Raw genomic sequence first — 21,876 nt, forward strand, 5'->3', positions numbered from 1 at the left:
TGCATACCATGCGGTTTATTTTGATGAATATGGAAAAGTAGACACCAAGAACACTGTTGTGGATTCTTCAGATGAGTCAGAAAGGACTCAAGAGTTTGTATATTTCCCTTTTGAGACCCCACAAAGTAATAATCTGCCTTCGAGTGTTACAGCGCCCCCTACAGGCGACGCACCAGAAGACGCAGAGGACCAGACCCCTGGTGGCACCAGAGACGAAGATGAGGACTCAGATGGGGACATGCCTGCGTTGGAGGAGGATGAGGAAGCTGATGTGGTCGCAGAACCAGAGGTCAGACGCTCGTCCAGAACCAACAAAGGTGTCCCACCATTACGGTTGTCCTACTTTGCAGGGTCGGCGTTTCCACAGGAACCTTCCACTTGGGAAGAGATACAGGAGATGCCAGCTGCTGAAGCCAGTCTCTGGAGGAAGGCCGTGCAGGAGGAGATGGATGCACTGCATCAGAACAAGACCTGGACACTCACTGAACTGCCTCCCGGTAAGAAGGCCATTGGCAGTAAATGGGTTTTCAAGGTTAAGAAGGGGTCAGAAGGAGAAGTGCAGCGCTACAAAGCTAGACTTGTAGCACAGGGATTTTCACAGCGTTTTGGTGAAGACTATGATGAAGTTTTTGCACCAACCGTGAGGTACAGCAGCGTAAGAATGCTTTTAAGCATTGCAGCCTCCAAGAAAATGAGAGTGAAACACATAGACATTGCTACAGCTTTTCTACATGGGCAGATTTCTGAGGAAATTTACATGAAACAGCCCAAAGGTTTTGTGAAACCACATGAGGCACATTTAGTGTGCAAACTCCAGAAAGGACTTTATGGACTTAAACAGGCTGCTAGAGCCTGGAACCAGAAGTTGCATAAAATGCTGACGCAACTTGGGTACAAGCAAGGCGATGCTGACAAGTGCTTGTACAGTAAGTCAATTAATGGACAATTCTCATATATCCTAGCATTTGTTGATGACCTGATTATTGCCACAGCAAGTGAGAAAGACTATACACAGATAGTAAAACACCTTAGCAAAGAGGTGGAGGTCAAGGAGCTAGGAGATGTCCAGTACTACCTCGGGATCCAGGTGGAAAGAGAAGAGGACGGCTCATTTCTTCTCAGCCAAAGACAGAAGATCCACGAGCTGATTGAGCACATGCAGATGCAAGACGCACATCCAGTTGCTACACCGATGGCTACTGACTTCCTGAAGAATCAGCAGGATTCGAAGCAGTTGCCAGACAACAATGACTACAGGTCGGCGATTGGTAAACTTTTGTATTTAGCTACCACATGTAGACTTGACTTAGCTAATGCTGTGGGGATTCTTAGCAGAAAAGTGAATTCTCCCACTGAGCATGACTGGGCAGGTGTAAAGAGGGTGGTGCGATATTTGAAGGGTACCATGAATTGTAAATTAAGGTTACCAGCCGTCAGAGACCCTAAGTTGGTTGGGTATACTGATGCGGATTGGGCTGGGGATAATGCTGATTATAAGTCAACAAGTGGTCATGTTTTCATGTTTGGGAATGGACCTGTTGCTTGGGGCAGTTATAAACAGAGCTGTGTAGCATTATCTTCCACAGAATCAGAATACGTTGCAGCAACAGAAGCCTGCAGAGAGATCGCCTGGCTTGATCAACTCATAAAGGACTTTGGGTTGGTGAGAAAAGGGCCTGTCAGCTTGCTAGAGGACAATCAAAGTTGCCTGAAGCTGACACAGAGTGAGAAGTTCCTGGCCAGAACAAAACACATTGGGGTTAAATACCACTACGTACGCCAGATGATCCAGGATGGACTTGTGGAGCTATCCTACTGCAGCACCCAAGAGATGACTGCTGACATCCTGACGAAACCCCTACCAAGAGAGAGTTTCCAGAATCTACGTGTCAAGCTGGGACTCTGGGTGGTTGAATAAAGTTGTTTATGTTTTGTGTATGTTGTATTGCCTGAGAAGGGGTATGTGGGATGTAAACACAGGAGCAGTCAATGACAACATTCCTAGAGTGTACATGTTAGAACATGGGGAGGGATGTCTGTCCAGCAAGCAGGTAAACTTCCTGGGGACGGACTTCCTCTGCATGTGACCAGAGGTGTGTGTGGCCTCACCTGTGCAGGTAAATGATAAAAACACAGAGCAGGCAGCCATCTCTCTCTCTTGCCTCTCTCATCTTCATCTTTCAAAGAAGCAGGATGCTCTCTTGGCTCCCAGCCAAGAGAGGAGATAAAGACTATCTTGCTACAAGATAGATTCTAAGTGTATGTAACCTTTTTAAGCCTGCCTACCTTCTGGGATCACATTGTGAACAGAACGTGAGTAAACTCTTTTATACTTTTATAAAGACTGTGTCGTGTCTTGTATTTTAAGAGGGAACAAAGGGGAAATTACCAGAGTAATTATTATAGAGGTTCTAGCGAACCTGTGCACACGTTACCGTTGCAAACTAAAAGGAGAATGTTTATAAACTCTGCTGATATTTTAGGAACTTGTTAGCACAAGTTGGATAAGGATATAATTAGTCAATATATCCTCTCCTGCACCCCAGAACATTCCCACAGAGCTCAACACCGAGCCTACCAAGTGGCGATAGCGACGGTGAGGAGGACCATTGTTGCTGGATCTGTTGGTGAAAACAGTACCAGGAGACTCTTTCAGGTGGTTCATAGTCTAACAGAACCACCTTTGCCATCAGGGTCTGATACAGAGTCCAAGATCTCCTGTAATGACTCCTGTCATGAGTTTTTTTGCAAATAAAATTGCTCAGGTTTGGAAAAAGGTAGACTCCACCAAGGTAGGAGGGTGCCAGAGCTCTGCCTAGTCAGAGACATAGTATGGCTTGCCAGTTCTCGTGGCCATGTGGAGGGGCGGGGGTAGGAGGGAGGGAAACAGACGGAGTATGCATGCGCATTCGACTGCCTAATGGCATCCACATCACCCAGGGGATCACAGCCACAGAGATAAGAAAAGAAGAGCCACCCCATTGTCTGGAGAGGTCACTTACCTGATCGCATGGACAAGCCGTTGTCATCGGACCCCAGTGATGAAAGCGTGCAGCTGTATTGAGGCAGCACCAGGTGCTGAAATTGTGCACCTCTAACAATTTTGTGCCTGGGGCAACTGCCCCTGTGCCCCGCAGCCCACTACGCCACTGGGTCTAGTCAAGTAAAGTGAAGTTGATCCTCCACTGTGGGTTACTTTTGTTCAAAGCAAGATTCCTCAGGAGGGAGAGGATGTTGTAAAGTAAGTCAGAGGCAAAGCAGCCCCAAGCCAGGTTCTGTGTTTGCACACATGATTTGCAGTGAGCCAAGGGCTGAATTGCTGCTATTGTTTCATAGCCCAGAACAGCAGGTGTAGGCGAAAGGTCTAAAGTTAGACAACCAGGTCTTGGTCAAGGCATCCGCTGACCAGCAGGCCATAGAGAAGAGGAACGTCAGCATTTCAGCTCTGAGCCAAAAGTTTGGCTTTTGCTATTTTTGGACACCCTTGGTCATGAGCCAAGTGTGATTCTCGAACTCTGAATGCTGACTTTGCCAAATCCATACAGGCCCTTTTCATCTCTCATGCTCAGCAAGTAGGAGCCACAGCTCAGGAGAGGATTTTTCATTTGCTCCTTTCCCATGGGGTGGGGAACACTCAACACTTTTAATCTTGTCTTCTTTTTATGCAAATTGCGTGGTCCAAAAGAAGGAGACTTATATCTGCACCCTCTTTTTAGCACAGATGGCCTGCAGGAGAATTTCCTGTCCTTAAAAGTAAAACTGAACTTTTTTGGCAGTGCAACTGCAGGGAAGGCATTGTCTGCCACGTTTGCATTGAAGGCAGAGCTTGGGGGGGGGGGCAGGAATGTTCAGCAGAGGGCAACCAAAATTATCAAGGGGCTGGAGCAACTCCCAGATGAGAAGCTAAAACATTTGGGGCTTTCTAGTTTAGGGGGGAAATGAGTAAGGGAGGACACGGTCAGCGGTACACGCCTGGTGTAGAGAAAGTGGAATGCGATAAGTTTTTCATCCCTCCATAATTCCAGAACCCAATGGGGCCATCCAGTTGTGGGTTACTGGGTGGTTGTTGTTTTTATTTTGATTACAGTCGTACCTTGGAAGTTGAATGGAATCAGTTCCGGGAGCCAAAACGTTCAAGAACTAAGCTGTTTGAAAACGAGGGTACAAGAGCAAAAAAAGAGGACAGTCTGAGGCACTGCCAGCCCGAGCTGGGAAAAGAGGTGGGCGGGGTCGCCACTGCCATGCCCCTTTCCCCAGCTCGGGCTGGCAGGGGCCATGACGGGCAGAGCAGCCCACTCCCGAGCCACCTGAGCCCGAGACCCCAACAACTCCCCCTCAACCTGGACATTTCCTTTAAAATGTAAAAAATTGCCCAGATAGGCATGTTGGTCCCCCAAAAGAGGAAATGTCCGGGTTTCCCCAGTCATATGGCAACCCTAAATTGTGGTGGAAGATGACCCTGAAAATACTGGCAAAGCCTTCTATGGTACGGCTTGGAAAGGGGAACTAGAATAAAGGACTGAAGGGACTGCATTAGTGAGGTTGTTAGAGCAAGTTTCCTTGGAATGAGGCTCAGCGGAGACTGTGGTGTCTTTATGATATATGGTTTATTCACACACATATACAACCTGAGCCGAAGATGGAGAGGCTCACAGCATTAACGCCCCAGAAGGTCTTGCTTCTTCCAATTACAGCCTTCGAATCAAGAAGAAATCAGGCATGACTCTCTCTCTGTGACTTCTGCCAACTTCCAGCCCAGCTCTCTCACACAACTCTGACCTTTTCCTTTCTCATTCCCAGCCAGGCGAAGGAGGAGGACCACCCTCATTTGCCCTCTGGCACAGAGCAACCACAAGGTACATAGTGGCAACTATGACCCTTGCTTGGTTAATTCAACAATGGAATCCTCCATTAGATTTTCACCCTTGCAGACTAGCTCCCAAACCCACAAGGCTGAGGGACTAGGCAAGACCAAGGCTATTTCAAAACCAGTTTTTAGGTGCATGTAGCTTTGTGTTCTATAGCTTTTAGCCCAATATTGATTGGTGGGGAATGTGTGGGAATGTTCTGGGGTGCAGGAGAGGATATCTTGTGAGATTATATCCTAATCCAACTTGTGCTAACAAGTTCCCAAAATATCAGCAGAGTTTATAACATTCCCCCTTTTAAGTTTGCAACGGTAACATCTGCACAGGTTCGCTAGAACCTCTATAATAATTACTCTGGTAATTTCCCCCTTTTGATCCCTCTTAAAATACAAGACACGACACAGTCTTTATAAAAGTATAAAGAGTTTACTCACGTTCTGTTCACAATATGATCCCAGAAGGCAGACACGCTTAAAAAGGTAACATACATTCAGAATCTATCTTATAGGAAGATAGTCCTTTCCTCCTCTCTTGGCTGAGAGCCAAGAGGGCATCCTGCTTCTTTGAAAGATGAAGATGAGAGAGGCAAGAGAGAGAGATGGCTGCCTGCCCTGTGCTTTTATCATTTACCTGCACAGGTGAGGCCACACTCACCTCTGGTCACATGCGGAGGAAGTCTGTCCCCAGGAAGTTTACCTGCTTGCTGGACTGACATCCCTCCCCATGTTCTAACATGTACACTCTAGGAATGTTGTCATTGACTGCTCCTGTGTTTTACATCCCACAGAATGGAGGCTTATTTTGGGATGGTTTGTGGTGCACAGCCCTGTCTTGTCTTGTCCGTGTGTGTGTGTGTGTGTATGTATGTGTGTGTGTGTGTGTTTTTCCAAGGGCTTTTTGCTTGTTCACCGGGATCCTTCAGAAGGAAGAGACAAAAGAGGAGTAGTGCCATTTTCCTGCAGTTACCATCTTATCGGGGGTCCCTTCTCTGCTATCTTTTCAATGCCTACTTCCTCTTCCTCTTTCAAGAAGCCTTCTAAGGAGAGATTTTTCTTAGTCTGCTTCTGTGTAGGAACTGTTTTTGGATGTTTTGGTTGTTTAACTGTTGTGTCTTTGCTGCCCTGGACTCCTTTGGGAGGAAGGGTGGGATATAATGATGCCGAGTAGTACCTCCTGCCCATACCTGAAGGTTTTGTGGAGGCGCCATAGCCTCAGTGTGTCAGCACCTGCATTGCATGCAGAAGGTCCCAGGTGCAGTCCCTAGCACCTGCAGTTAGAAGCTCAATGTAGGTAGGAGCCTCTCTCTGCCCAAGACCTTGGAGAGCTTCTGCCACTCAGGCCAGAAGTGGGCAATACTGGGCTAAATGGATCAATCAGGTTTAGGATCAGGGACTTCCTTCTCTTAAATGAGCTACCTTCCCAGGTGGATGAGCCCCACTGCTCGTCACTTCCCTCTACAGCACGGGCAGAAACCACCTTCTTGACTGTTGGACCCCCTAGTGGTCTCATCTGCTCAATTGTCCGGAGCCTGGCTGTCAGGGCTGATTCAGCTGAAGTTCAGCATCAAAACTCAGAGATGAGCAGTAAGGTGGACTCTTTCTTCAGAGAGACAAAACCCGACAGAGAAACTCCACAGGCAGGACTAGCCCCAGTTGCCAGAACGGAGGATCTTAGCCTCCTCCTAAGGTAGGGCTATCAGACATCAACAGCTTCTGGGTCTTCCTTTAAGAAGCTCAACAATGTGGGGGTCTTCCTAAAAATAGCTCCACAGCTTTCGGGGTGTCTTGGTTTCTACTTTTAGAAATATGGCATCCCTATCCTAAGGCTCCTCCTCAGTCGGCTGACTTCCCAACAGTCGTGGAGGGGCTCTCTGTGCCTTTTGTTCTGCTCCATGTAATGCCTCCCTTGTTCCTGGGGACAGAGGAGGAGGGGAGAAGGGAACAGTGGACATGTCAGGTGCCTGGGGATCTGTTGCAGCCTCAGCCGCCACCACCTCCTCCTCCTCCTCCTCAGCTGCCTCAGTCTCACTTAAACCTGTTGCTTGTTTAGCCTCCAAGCCATCTGCTCCCCCTTCTTCTTCTTCTTCTTCTTCTTCTTCTTCTTCTTCTTCTTCTTCTTCTTCTTCTTCTTCTTCTGACCTGTCTCCTGCATCCCACCAGCAGTCTCCTGGCTTGGAGCCTTCCCACTTTGATGCTTCCCTGGGGGGTTCCCTGGCTGTAGCCTCCCACCATTCCTCCTCCTCTAGCCAGTACCCGACACTAGCTGTGCATGCAGGGGAAGCCCCTAACTCACTGAGGGTTTGAGACCCATCAACTCCGCTCACCTGGTTAGCCTGCCAGTTGAAGCCATTCCTGGGGTGTGGCTGCTGCTTCAGGCTGACAGTTTCTAAGAGGCGCAGGTGAGAGCTGTAGTGACCAAAGGTGGACAAACTACACCAGAAGGCGCACAATGTGCCCCCCACCAGAGGTACTATCTGTCACGGCTAAAATGGCCGCTGTTTCTTTAATGCGAATAAAGCTGGGTCAGCATGACTCAGCGGCCTGCACCAAGTTGTATATATAGATTGAGAAATGTTAGTTTGTTTTTTTTAAAAATGATATTTATTTAAAATGATATTTATTTATTTAGCCTTGTTGCTAAAGCCGTTTCATTTCAATCCAACGTCATTTTAACATTCATTAATTTTACAATGTTTCTGCAAATAGTCTTTGAATTTCTTCCAATCTTCTTCCACCAACTCTTCTCCCAGGTCTCGGATTCTGCCAGTCATTTCCGCCAATTCCATATAGTCCGTCACTTTCATCTGCCATTCTTCCAAGGTGGGTAGATCTTGTGTCTTCCAATACTTTGCGATGAGTATTCTTGCTGCTGTTGTAGCGTACATAAAGAAAGTTCTATCCTTCTTTGGCACCAATTGGCCGACCATGCCCAGGAGAAAGGCCTCTGGTTTCTTCAGAAAGGTATATTTAAATACCTTTTTCAATTCATTATAGATCATCTCCCAGAAGGCCTTAATCCTTGGGCACGTCCACCAAAGGTGAAAGAATGTACCTTCAGTCTCTTTACATTTCCAACACTTATTGTCGGGCAAATGATATATTTTTGCAAGCTTGACTGGTGTCATGTACCACCTGTATATTATTGTCATAATATTCTCTCTTAAGGCATTACATGCCGTAAATTTCATACCTGTGGTCCACAACTGTTCCCAGTCAGCAAACATTATGTTATGTCCAACATCTTGTGCCCATTTAATCATAGCAGATTTAACCGTTTCATCCTGAGTATTCCATTTCAACAGCAAGTTATACATTCTTGATAGTATCTTAGTTTTGTTTTTTTTTATAAAATATTTATTGAGATTTTTTAGATATAAATGCAAAAAGAATAAACAATATAACATATATCTTAACATAGTTTCATAGCTTCTTTGGACTCCCTCACGTCTCCCGTTCTCACTTTCATCACTGTGAAATTTTCCCAAGGAAGGTCCAGCTTGGTAAAAATTTTCCCATTTCTCACCCGTGTCAGAATGTCATCAATTCTAGGCATAGGGAAAGTCACTGGTTCTGACACTGCATTTAGGGCCCTGAAATCACACACAAGCCTGGGTTTACCCGTGTTTTTTTTGTCCACAAAGAACACTGGTCTGCCCCCCACCGCTTGTGACTCTCTGATGAAACCTCGCTTGAGATTCTTGTCAATGAACTCCCTTAACTCCTGCATCTCACTGTCTGACATCGCATACAGCTTGCCCACTGGCAGTTGTGCTCCTGGGAGTAAGGTAATTTGACAGTCAAAGGGTCTGTTTCGGGGGCAGTTTATCTGCTTCCTTTTCGCTGAATACGTCAATCAAGTCAGCGTATTGTTGTGGCACCCTCCCCTTGTCCATCACTTCCATCCCTGCTAGAGTGGCCCTGGCCCCTGCCTGAGCCTCTCCCTCCTTGCAGTGTTCTAGGCAATGTGCTGATCCAAAGGAAACCACCCTCTGATGCCAGCCTACTAGCGGATCGTGTAGCGCCAGCCAGCTCATCCCCAAAATAATAGGAGCTCCTCCCAAGGTGGCTACGTTAAACGCTATCAGTTCTGTGTGTCTTGCCACCCTCATAATCATTGGTACAGTCTGTTGGCTCACTTCTCCTCCCAACAGTTCCCTCCCATCAATCGTGGTAACCTGCAAAGGCTTACTTAATGGGATAGTCTGTATCTGGTGTTCAGCTGCAAACTCCTTACTCATGAAATTACAGGAGCTGCCTGAATCCAATAGCGCTTTTATCTTTAGTGGGTGTCCGTTTGACAGTTCCAGCAACACCTCTATCACAAGCGCTGGTCTTGGAGGTTCCGGCGTGGGCACATTCACTACTCCTTGGCCTGGCTGCTGTGCCCTGATGTTGGCAGCCAGGCAGGCGTTGGCTTTTACTTGCTCCTTGATTTCTTCTTCCTCCTTCCCCCCAACAGTTCCCGCCATCCCTTGCCATTCCTTCCTTTGCGGACAGACTCTGGCAAAGTGACCTGGCTGTTGGCAGAGATAACATTTCTTGGCACTCTTTCCCTCCTTCCTCCGCCCTTCACTGGTGTTTGAAACTGCGCGCGCGCGCGCTGTTCCAAGTTCCATCGGCTCTGCTGGCGGGAAAGGCTGCTCCGGAATCTCTGGAATGCGGAAGTCCTTCCAACGTTCCCCCTTTCCTTCCCGCTTTTCCAAAGCTCTTGCCTCCTGGCGCGCTCCTATGGACAGCGCAGATTTAGTCAGCTGATCCATAGACTCCACCCTAGGCGCCCGGGAAAGTTCATCTTTCACTGCCGGAGAGAGCCCTTCTTCAAACAGCATTTGAATAGGTTCACTCGCTAAGTCCCACCCCAGTCTATGTATCAACATGGTGAACTCAGTCCAGTACTCACGTACAGATCGGCTCCCCTGTTTACACGCCATTAACTGCCTGCGCACCACTCCCTGCTCAATCTCGCTGGAAAACATCAGGTCCATGGCGCGGAAAAACTTCCTCGTGTCCTTTAAGATTTCATTGTTGGCTGCCATCAGGGGTCGAACCCAGTCCTTCGCCCCTCCCTCTAGATGGCCAATAACGTACGCCACTCTAGAGTTCTCATCGGGGAAGTCATCAAACAGTAGATTGAGAGCATATTGCATCTCTGTTCTAAAGGCTTGATAGTTCCTGGGATCCCCCCCAAATTTCTGCACCAATCCAGGCACCTTTCTGGCAAGTGGGGTGGTTTTCCCCTTATCCGCATCTTGAGCCCTCCTCTCCTCGAGCCTCACCGTTTGCAGCGCGAGCTGGACCTCCAACGCCCTGTACCTTTCTTCCAGGCTTGGACCCGCTCCAGCTCCAGCTCCTGCTCCTCCGGTTCCGGCTGGTTCGCTCATGATGCCCTCTGCTTGCACAAGCTGCTTTCAAAGACTGTCAGATTGCTGTGATGGGATAATGAGCTGCTTGTGCGTAAAGCTTGATCCCTCCGGGTTTTGGCTGGTCAGCCAACCTGAGTCTCTAACGGAGCCCCCCAAAGCATGACTCCGTCAGTCGCTGGTAGAATCCGACAGTGGGCGTCTACGGAACTTACTCCAACATAAAAGCTGTTTGACGGACATGCGCCTCCTGGACTCTTCCCAAGGAAACCGCAGCCCGTGGCACGATTTAGAAGGGAACATTTCGGGACCACCGATGAGGAAGGGGAGTTTGAAGGGTTCCCAGAGTCAGGGGTGGATGAGGAAGCAGACTCCAACGAAGAAGAGGAAGACGGGGCAAGACACGGTAAGCCGTGGCAAGAAGTGTTTGAATCCACGGACGACGAGGAGAGTTCCTTCAGAGGCTTTCCACCCTCACCGCCAGTGGGAGAGGAGGCGGGAGGGGGTGAAGGGGGCCCTGGGGGGGAGGTGGATGTCAGGGAACTGCCATCGGAAGAACAGGTGGTAGAAAGGCTCCAGGAGAATAGGAGAGACTCTGCAGCAGAAGAGGGAACCAGTAGGGGGAGAGCAGGAGCTCAAAGGGAAAGGGAGTCGGAGGGGAGGCTCTGGGATACTTCCAGTGAGAACAGTGAGGAGGTAACAAGACCCCCTTTAGGAACCCCCACCCCTCGCCGGAAGCTGTCATGCAGAGAGTCCAGGAGGCGCATGTCCGTCAAACAGCTTTTATGTTGGAGTAGGTTCCGTAGACGCCCACTGTCGGATTCTACCAGCGACTGACGGAGTCATGCTTTGGGGGGCTCCGTTAGAGACTCAGGTTGGCTGACCAGCCAAAACCCGGAGGGATCAAGCTTTACGCACAAGCAGCTCATTATCCCATCACATGTCCTTTTCTTTACAGCATTCTGTTGTATCAAGAACCCCCTCATCACGGCCTTGCTTGCGTCCCAGATGATTCTTTTTTCCACCGTAGTGTTCAAATTTATCTCAAAGTAGTCTTTCAAAGCTTTTTGGGCCTTCTTAATGATCTCCTGATCTCTAAACAAATTGTCATTCATCTTCCATCTAAAGGAGCCGGTTGGTAATAGTATCATGCTCATCTTTACTGCATTATGGTCGCAGCAGGTCTTTGGGCAGATTTCTATCTTTCTGGTCTTAGGTGCCAGACCTCTAGATATCCATATTTGGTCGATTCTTGTCCAAGTCAGTTGGGCTTCAGAAAAGAATGTTCCCTCTCTTTCCAAGGGGTTCTTTGTCCTCCAGATGTCGATCAAGTCCATATTGTCTGTCAGTTCAAAGAAAGTCTTTGGTAGTCTGCCATCTTTTGTAACATTTTGGCTTTGTGATTTGTCCATGTTAGTTGATACGACCCCATTCATATCGCCCATCATGATGATGTTGTCATAGTCCAGATAATCCAGCATGCACTCATGCAACTTCTTATAAAATTCCGATTTCCCCTCATTTGGTGCGTAGATTCCTAATATCAAAAGTTTCTCTCCTTGATGTTGTATCTCAATTGCCAAAATTCTTCCATATTCATCTTTAAATAAGAATTTAGGTGACAGGCTCTCCTTTGCATAGATCACCACTCCTCTCTTCTTCACTCGGTCCGAGGATATAAATTCCTGGCCTAAACTTTTATTTATTAACACTTTTCTATGGAGCCTAGTCACATGGGTTTCTTGCAAGCAAACAATGTCCAATTGTTCTTTTTTTAATATATGAAATATCTTCCTCCTTTTTTCCAGGGAGTTGCATCCATTAATATTCCAGCTCAGAAGTTGCAGAGACATCCTGAGTAAATCTGTTATTTTTCTGGGGGTGATATCTTTTTCTCTGGCTCTTCAGGCTCCAAGGGTGAAGGTACAGCAGATGCTCCAGGCCCTGGAGGTGTTTCAATTCCTTTTTGAAGGTCCTCTCCGTAAGCAGTCAAAAATTTGTCTTTCTCTTCAAGTGTTCTAATTTTAACCTTCTTCCCTCTGAAGGTAAAGGATAGTCCCTGTGGAAATTCCCACCTAAAGATGATTGAGTTGCTCCTTAACAATCTGACCAGTTCAAGATAGTCAGATCTAAGGTCCAACAGTTGTTTCGGAATATCTTTATAAATTTCAACTCTTCTGTCCAAAATGTCCAGTGACTTTCCGTAGTGTAGGCCCAATATCTTGTCCCTTTCTTCCTGCGATCTCAAGGTTATCAAACAATCTCTGGGCTTGTCTTTCTTTGCAAATTTTCCAAGTCTGAAAGCTGACACAATTTTAAAGTCCTTTTCCTCTATAGGCCAAAACTTGGAAAATTCTTTGGTCAGGAACTCAGCTAAATTTCCTTCTTCAACTTCTGGTATTGACCTTATCCTTAGGTTGGTTTCCCGATTCCGAAGTTCTATCATAGATAAATACATCTGTTGCTCTCCAACTTGTTTGCCGAGTGGTCTTACCTCTTGTTCTAAATTTTCAACTTTTTGACTAGTGGCCTCAGCCAATTTACGATTTTCTTCAGTGGCCTCAGTCAACTGCCCAATTGCTTGCACGTTCTGTGCCACCTGTTCAGTTATTTTGTTTAAGCAGACTGTATTTTGATCAATCTTGGCTGTTTGTTCATCCGCTTTCTTGTCCAGAGATTCCACTCTTTTATCCAAAGATTCCAACTTTTCATAAATTTTCTCTAAAATTGAAGCAGTTGCTCCTGAGGCCATCTCTTCCAGTTGTAATTGCTCAGTTTCTTCTCCCCCTGCCAATGGCAGAGCAGACACAATTTCTTCTTCCCCTGCCAAAGGCAGAGTAGGTACAGATGATCTACGTGTCTGTAAGGCTGAAGTTAAAGTTGTTTGTCTAGTTCTTGCCCCCTTCTTCTTGTGCCACTCATTCCAAAGTTATCTAAAAGTCAAGGTCAAATTGAGTTGTTCCCATGAGAGAGCAGCAGCCCAGAGATAAACAGTCCAACGGGAGGAAAGGAAAGAGAAAGTAAAGTAATGTCACTGCTGTAAGTCCAAAATCCTCTAGAGGGGGTTTAACATGTCTTAAGGGAAGAGACCCGTTCAAATAAAATCAATAGAGAGTCAAATTTAATGTCCAGAGACCTTCAATAGCTAGTATTTGGCAGAGTTGGTATTAACAACATTACATTGTTTCTAGTCAGTGCAAGCTGATTTTCAGAAGGTGTTTCAAAGTAGCAAGCCCAGAAACCCTCAGATTGTTGCAAGTCCTGATACACAGTAGCCAAGTCTGCAAACTGACAGCTCTTTTATTCAGCAGCCCCAGTACCTGGGTTTCTCAGTCAAATTGTAGTTCCCACAGATGAAGATTGACACAGTCCAAATCAAGATAAATCATGTACTTAAATCCTTACTTTACGTAGAAACAGTTTCAATGGGTGCTCAAATCAGTTGAGTTAAAAAATTCCTCTACGGCTCCACTCCTCCAGCTCCTTTGCTTTGAAGTTAAGTGACAGCGGAAGACGGACTTCCTGTTTACATCTCTCCGCTTTCAGCCAAATTTCAATAAATTAGAGTCAAATTGTAAGAAGTTCTTCTTTACTCACGGGTTGTTACTTTTTCCAAATCAGTAGTTTCCAGGAAAAAAGGTCAGCGCTCACTGACAGCAGCTGCGCGGCTTCACTTCCGCAGAAAGAGCAATGAACTCACAGCACTGCTCCCCCTTCCGCGCTCCGGAGCCCCTTACGGGGTTCCTTCCTCGTTTCTGGGGGAGCTTTTGGTGCCCGCCGAGTCCCACGGCCACAGGCTCGCTCTGCCTGTGGTTTTTCTTGATGGGTCTCCGCTCTGCCGTAGCGGACGACCCTTTCCTGCGGAGCCCCTCTTCACAGCGCGAAGAGGACCGCCATTGCCGTTTCGCACCGCCTCCGGAAGGATAGTATCCGGATAGTATCTTAGTTTTTGGATCTAACAGTTCTGTTTCCAATTTTGATTTTTCCACCTGGAAACCAATTTTCTTGTCCAAATTGTAAGCCTCCCTTATTTGATAATAATGAAGCCAATCTCGCACTTTATCTTTTAATTTCTCAAAACTCTGCAATTTCAGTTTGTCACCCTCCTGTTCCAAAATCTCCCAATATTTTGGCCATTTGGCCTCCATATTGAGCTTTTTCTGAGCCTTCGCTTCCATCGGTGATAGCCACCTTGGGGTTTTATTTTCAAGTAAGTCTTTATATCTTGTCCAGACATTAAACAATGCTCTTCTGACAATATGGTTTTTAAATGCTTTGTGTGCTTTAACCTTGTCATACCACAGATATGCATGCCACCCAAAAACGTTATTGAAACCTTCTAAATCCAAAATGTCTGCGTTCTCAAGAAGCAGCCATTCTTTCAACCAGCAAAATGCTGCTGATTCATAATAGAGTTTAAGGTCTGGCAGGGCAAATCCACCTCTATCCTTTGCATCAGTAAATATTTAAATTTTATTCTGGGCTTCTTGCCCTGCCAGACAAATCTAGAAATGTCTCTCTGCCACTTCTTGAAACAGCCCATTTTGTCCAAAATTTGCAATGATTGAAATAGAAATAACATTCTTGGCAATACATTCATCTTTATAACAGCAATTCGACCAAACAAGGAAAGCTTCAAGTTTGACCATATTTCAAAATCCTTTTTCACTTCTGACCAACATTTCTCGTAGTTATATTTGAATAAATTTAAGTTCTTAGCGGTCATGTTAACCCCCAGGTATTTTACTTTCTTAACCAGTGTTAAACCCGTCTCCTTCTGAAACCTCTCTTTCTCAATCGGTGTTAATTTTTTTTCAAGAACCTTAGTCTTTAATTTGTTCAACTTAAATCCTGCCACTTGACCAAATTCCTGAATCCATTCTAATACTCTTTTAGTACTAGATTCTGGCTCCTGTAATGTCAATACTAAATCATCTGCACACGCTTTAAGTTTGTACTGTTTAGCTCCAACCTGAATACCTTTGATCAGATGGTCCCTTCTAATCATGTTTAGCAAAACCTCTAGGACTGAAATGAAAAGCAATGGGGAAATTGGGCAGCCTTGTCGTGTCCCTTTCTCCATCTTAAATTCTTTTGTCACCACGTTGTTAACTATCAATTTAGCCTTTTGTTCTGAGTAAATTGCACCTATACCATTTTCAAAACCTTGACCAACCCCCATCCCATGAAGATTTTTCTTCATAAAACTCCAAGAAATATTATCAAAAGCTTTCTCCACATCAACAAATATCAAAACTGCTTTAGTATTAATGTTCACTTGCAGCTTCTCTAAAATGTTAATTATATTTTTCGTGTTGTCAGACAAGTGTCTACCCGGGAGAAAGCCAGCTTGGTCTTTGTGTATCTCCTCAACTAGTACTTTTTTCAATCTTTTAGCCAGAATATCTGCAAAAATTTTGTAATCCACGTTAAGTAGGGATATGGGGCGGTAGTTCTTAAGTTGTGTTTTTTCAGATTCAGTTTTCGGTATAAGTGTAATATAAGCTTCCTTCCACGACTCTGGCGCTTTTCCCCCCTCCAAAATTTCATTACAAACCTCCTTTAGTGGTTGAATTAACCAGTCTTTCAGAGATTTATAATATTTTGAGGTTAAACCGTCCAGCCCTGGAGATTTGCCCAACTGCATATTCTGGATGGCACCTTCCACCTCCTGTTCTGTTATTTTATTGTAAAGGGAATTGGGGTTGCTCGTGCGTAAGTGGCCGCTGCTCTAGGCAACGTTGTCTGGCTAAACCTTTCCCTGGCTGGACAGCCCTTTCTCCGTGGCTGTGTCAGTCACTGGCAGAATCCGTCAGTGGGCGTTTCCTGAACTTCTTCCAGCATAAAAGCTCTTTGACACCAAGTCTCCGCCTAGCCTCCCTGCGCGGAAGTTTTCTGCGCAGAGTGGGTGTGGCCAGCGGAGGTCCTGGGCTCTCCCCGCTGGTCTCTGTGGAAGAGTCTTGGAGCCATCTCTCCGAAGTCCTTCCCTGCTCCCCTTTCTTCCTGGTGTCACGTTGATTTCCTTCCTCAGAGGAAGTGTTCCCTCTCTCCCTGCTGGGCCCTTCTCCTGCATCGCTAGGGAGCCTTACCTCCACTCTTGGCTCCGATGGCAGTTCCCTGACATTTATAATTCAGCATTAACTTATTTTCTTGAGAGATTTTTTGTAATCCATTTGTTCTTAAGAACTGGTCTATATCAGTCTCTTTCTGTGGCCCTTGTGTATATAGTTGTTTGAAATATCTCTGGAAACACTTTCTAATCTCCACTGGATTCTGTATATTCTTTCCTTCCACTTCCAAATTTGAAATGGTATTAAGTTTTTGTCTTTTTTTCATCTGCCAGGCCAGCAGTTTCCCACATTTATTAGCCGATTCAAATGTCTTTTGTCTCATCTGCTTAATTTTCCATTCTATTTCCTGATTTATCATTTTCATGTATTGTACTTGATATAGCTTTATTTCTCTCAGAATCTCTTGCGACTTTGGTTTCGCTCTTAAATTTATTTTCACCTTCTTTTATTTTCTCCAAAAATTTTGTCTTTTTTCTCATTTTGAGTTCTCTTCTTTATTGCATTCTGTTGAATCAGAAACCCTCTCATAACTGCTTTGCTTGCGTCCCAGATTACTCTTTTTTCAACCGTAGTATTCATGTTTGTCTCAAAATAGTCTCTCAAGGTTTTTTGGGCCTTCTTGGTGACTTCTGCGTCTCTAAACCAGGTGTCATTCATCCTCCATCTAAAGGAACCAATTGGTGTTAATTTCATCTCCATTCTCACAGCATTATGGTCGGAGCAAGTTTTAGGACAAATTTCCATTTTTCGAATTTTAGGAGCCAATCCTCTAGTTATCCAAATTTGGTCAATTCTTGTCCATGTCATTTTGGCTTCAGAGAAGAAAGTTCCCTCTCTACCCAAGGGGTTCTTAGTTCTCCAAATATCAATTAAGTCCATGTTGTCAGTCATGTCAAAAAAGGTTTTTGGCAGTCTGCCATCTTTAGTGACTACCTGTCTTTGTGACTTATCCATATTTGTGGACACCACTCCGTTCATATCTCCCATCATAATAATGTTATACTCCATATAGTCCAACAATGTCTCATGCAACTTCTTAAAAAATTCAGATTTCCCCTCATTTGGTGCATAAACTCCTACTATCAAGAATTTCTCTCCTTGAATTTGAATTTCAATTGCCACAAATCTTCCTTGGTCATCTTTAAAAATAAATTTCGGTGATAGGCTCTCTTTAGCATAGATTACAACTCCTCTCTTTTTAACCTTGTCTGACGAAATAAACTCTTGGCCCAATCTTTCGTTAATCAGTACTTTCCTGTGTAGCCTTATCACATGAGTTTCCTGTAAGCAAATCAAGTCCAATTGTTCCTTTTTCAATAAATGAAAGACTTTTTTCCTTTTCTCCGGGGAGTTAAAACCGTGAATGTTCCAGCTTAATAGTTGCAGAGACATGGTGTAGTTATTTTGCTTTTCCTCCGACTGCTCCAAGTAGTTGTTCTTCTTCTGTCGGTGGTGTCACCTTCTCTAATTTATCCAGTCCCAAAGGTAGTGATGCTAAGTCTAGTGTTCCTGGTTTTAGTGCTCTTGGCTCTTCTTCTTCAGCTTCTTTTTGTAGGTTTTCTCCGTGCTCTCTCAGAAATTTTTCTTTGTCTTCCACTGATCTTATTTTAATTTTTTTCCCTTTAAAGGTAAAAGAAAGGCCTTGGGGAAACTCCCACCTGAAAACAATTCTGTTTCCTCTCAACAGGGCCACCAGCTCTCCGTAATTAGCCCTAAGATCCAATAAATATTTCGGAATGTCCTTAAAAATCTCTATTCTTGATTCTTGTATCTCCGAAGTCTGCTGGAAATGCAGACTCAATATTTTATCTCTCTCTTCTTTCGTTCGGAGGGTAATCAAACAGTCTCTCACCCTGTTCTTTCTCCCTCCTCTTCCAAGTCTAAAAGCACTTACTATCTTAAAGTCTTGCTTATCATCCAGGTTCCAAAAGTCTGCAAATTCCTGTGTAAGAAAGTCACTTAAGCTGCCTTTTTCAAGTTCAGGTACCGCCCTGATCCTCAAATTAGTCTGTTTTTCCTTGAGTTCAATCATGGACAAAAGCGACCAGTGGTCCTCGAGCTGTTTACATATCGGTGTTATCTTTTCCTCTACAGCCGATGCTTTTTCCTTTGCTTCCTCAGCTGCCTTTTGATTCGAAGTAGATTCTTGCAGCAGTCTTTCAATGGATTCTGTGTTTGAATTCACCTTCTGCCCCAAGTTGTTAATGCTAGTAGTATTTTGGTCAATTTTAGTTGTTGCTTCAGTAACTTGTTTGCTTAATTTTTCCAAGGTTTCATAAATTTTACTTAATACTGAAGTAAATCCCTCTTCAGATGCCATTCCTTTAGACCCAGCTTGTGCAGGGTCTTCTCCTTGTGGTGCACAGGGGCCGGATGCAGATGCTCTGCGCTGCTGCAATGCTGCACTGCTCTAACCTTGCCCAATCTTGTTGTTTTTTCCTCAGGCAAGTTCTTTTCCTGAGGCAAGTTTGCCATAACACTTTATCTGAGGATCAAGGTCAGTCCCACGGCCAGAGCTTGTTTTGCAGTGGAAATTTCCCTGGCCAGTTAGAAGTGGAAAATTCCCCAACTAGTTGTAGCAGTTTCAGTATTCCTCTAGGGGGACACAGTAACAGTCAATGGTATTACAATAAAGTATCTTTTCCAACTTTCCAATGTCCCCCTTCAACAAAGTAAACAACAGTTTCAAATCCAAAGAAGCCCTTCAGAATAAAAGTATCTCTCTTGCAGAGTTGGCTGTCAAAAAGTTACATTGTCCATAAACAGTGCGTCTCTCAGTACAGCAGTTCTATTAATCCTGGCAGTCCGTTCCCAAGGATTAAGTGGTGGTCTTTATTCCCTTTTCTCTCCTTTTTTTGCAGGCAGAAAGTACTTTCCCCTCTTCCCTCCCCTTTCCTGCAGTTCAGGGAGGGAGTTCTTTTAATCTGACGTTAGGATTTAAGTCCTTTTAATGCAACTCTCCAGGTCTTAGCTTAAACAGTCTTTGCTTTGATCTGTGTACGGAAAACGGAAGGCGGACTTCCTGTTTACGCCTTCCCGCTTCAGTGCCAAATTAATCCTTTTCCCTCCTTAAATTCCCCGATCTTTAAACTTGACCTACTCATGGGTAGTTGTTTAGTAGCCGAATTGTCACAGGAAAAAGGTCAGCGCTCTCCGGCAACAGCTGTGCGGCTTCACTCCATGGAAGAAGCAATTGACTCTCAGCACCGCGCCAGACTCCCTGTTTCGCTCCGGAGCCCCTTGCGGGGTTCCCTCGCAGATTGGGGGGGCGCTAAGGGTGCCCGCCGAGTCCCACGGTCACAGGCTTCTCCCGCCTGTGATTTTCGAAGGGGTCCCCGCTTCGCCGTAGCGGCAAGACCCGATTTCCGCGGAGCTACTCCCTCAGAACTAGAGGGAATCCGCCATTGCCGATGGCGCCGCCTCCGGAAGTGAGAGAGACATGTTAGTTTGGTTGCTGGAGGTTGAGGTTGGGTTGGTTGGTTAGTGCTGGTGTGTATAGTTATTCAGTCGTGTTTTGCACAAAGACTTTTAAGAATAAAACTCTGCAAGGATATTCTCGTGGACTCTTTTATGCAGACAAGGGTCCTCGGAGCAGGCTGAGGAGACAAAGGGAGGTCAGAACCCTTTCCTTCTTTTTTTTGCTTTTTACAAACACTGACAGGTTATGGGCCCAGTGTTTCTGAGCATGTGCAGAGTGCAAAACAACTGACAGCATCTCAGCAGGGAGCTGGTGAGTCCTGGTGGCGCCTGGAGCCAGTGGCTGTGCGTTGGAGCAGTTGGTGGCAAGCTGTAACTGTCTGCAGTGACGCTGGAGCGGCTAGGATCTGAGGATCAGGAAAGCACTCAGCGTTGGCTACTGGAACAGTTTGAACTACTAGAGGACCACAGTAGGTGACTCACAGAGCGGCTACACCAGTTGCAGAGCCAGGCAGGACCTGAGGGTCAACAGAGGCAGCAGCTAGAAGCCGGTCAGTGCCAGCCAGTACTGTCCAGTCAGACTCTAAAAAGAGAGTCAGGAGAGATTGCTGGAGACCCCACAGAAGGGGCTCAGCAACCGCCAGCAGAGATGGCAGATTTCCAGTCTTCCCAAGTTGTAAATATTGGGGGAGGCATCCCTTTTGAACTTCTCTCAGAAAGCAAGTGGCAGAGTTGGTCAATTAAAATGCAGCAGTTGTTAAGGAGAGATGGACTATGGGACTGTGTTGAAACTGAGGTTTTGAGACGGGACTTTGCTGAAAAAAAACGGCTAGATGAAAGGGCTCGTGCCCAAATTATGCTGTGTTTGAGCAACTCTCAATTATTGCATGTAGCAAATGCCAGCACAGCGTTTGAGTGCTGGAATTTATTAAGGGCAATGCATGTCAGAGAAACTGCTGGAACTATAATTTCTCTTTTTTTAAAAAAAAAGATATTTATTGAAGTTTCCAAAAAGTTATATAAAAATAAAAAATAACAAAAATACAAACAAAACACATACCACAACAAGTATAATTTCAATCCCTTATTTTCTTATACCTTACTTTCCCGACCTCCTCATACCTCCCCTTTCTGTATTCCAATTTCTAATTATTTAATTCAGCAAATCCCTCCCATAATTTCTATTGATTTTCAACCTTTCTTTTCATTTGACTTATCCATTACAGCTAGAAACCACTTAATTTCTAAACCAACATCGTTCTAACATTCATTAATTTTGCAATGTTTCTTAAGATGGTCCTTAAATTTCTTCCAATCTTCTTCCGCTGTCTCTCTCCCCTGGTCTCGGATTCTGCCGGTCATTTCTGCCAATCCCATATAGTCTATCACCTTCATCTGCCATTCTTCCAAGGTGGGTAATTCTTGTGTCTTCCAATACTTTGCGATGAGTATTCTTGCTGCTGTTGTAGCGTACATAAAGAATGTTCTGTCCTTCTTTGACACCAATTGGCCGACCATACCCAAGAGAAAGGCCTCTGGTTTCTTCAAAAAGGTATATTTAAATACCTTTTTCAGTTCATTATATATCATTTCCCAAAACGCCTTAATCTTTGGGCACGCCCACCAAAGATGAAAGAATGTACCTTCATTTTCTTGTACCACCTATAAATCATTTTCACAATATTCTCTCTTAGGGCATTACATGCCGTAAATTTCATACCGGTGATCCACAACTGTTCCCAGTCAGCAAACATAATGTTATGACCAATATCTTGTGCCCACTTGATCATAGCTGATTTAACCATTTCATCCTGTGTATTCCATTTCAACAGCAAGTTATACATTCTTGACAAATTCTTAGTTTTGGGTTCTAACAATTCTGTTTCCAATTTTGATTTTTCCACCTGGAAGCCAATTTTTCTGTCTATCTTGTAAATCTCCATTATTTGATAATAATGGAGCCAATCTCGCACTTTATCTTTTAATTTCTCAAAGCTCTGCAATTTCAGTTTGTCCCCTTCTTGTTCCAAAATTTCCCAATATTTCGGCCATTTGGACTCCATATTGAACCTTTTCACAGCCTTTGCCTCCATTGGCGACAACCACCTTGGGGTTTTATTTTCCAACAAGTCTTTATATCTAGTCCAGACATTATATATTG

The sequence above is a fragment of the Podarcis gaigeae genome, assembly GCF_964106915.1.
Source record: "Podarcis gaigeae genome assembly, chromosome: W".
Lineage (NCBI taxonomy): Eukaryota > Metazoa > Chordata > Lepidosauria > Squamata > Lacertidae > Podarcis > Podarcis gaigeae.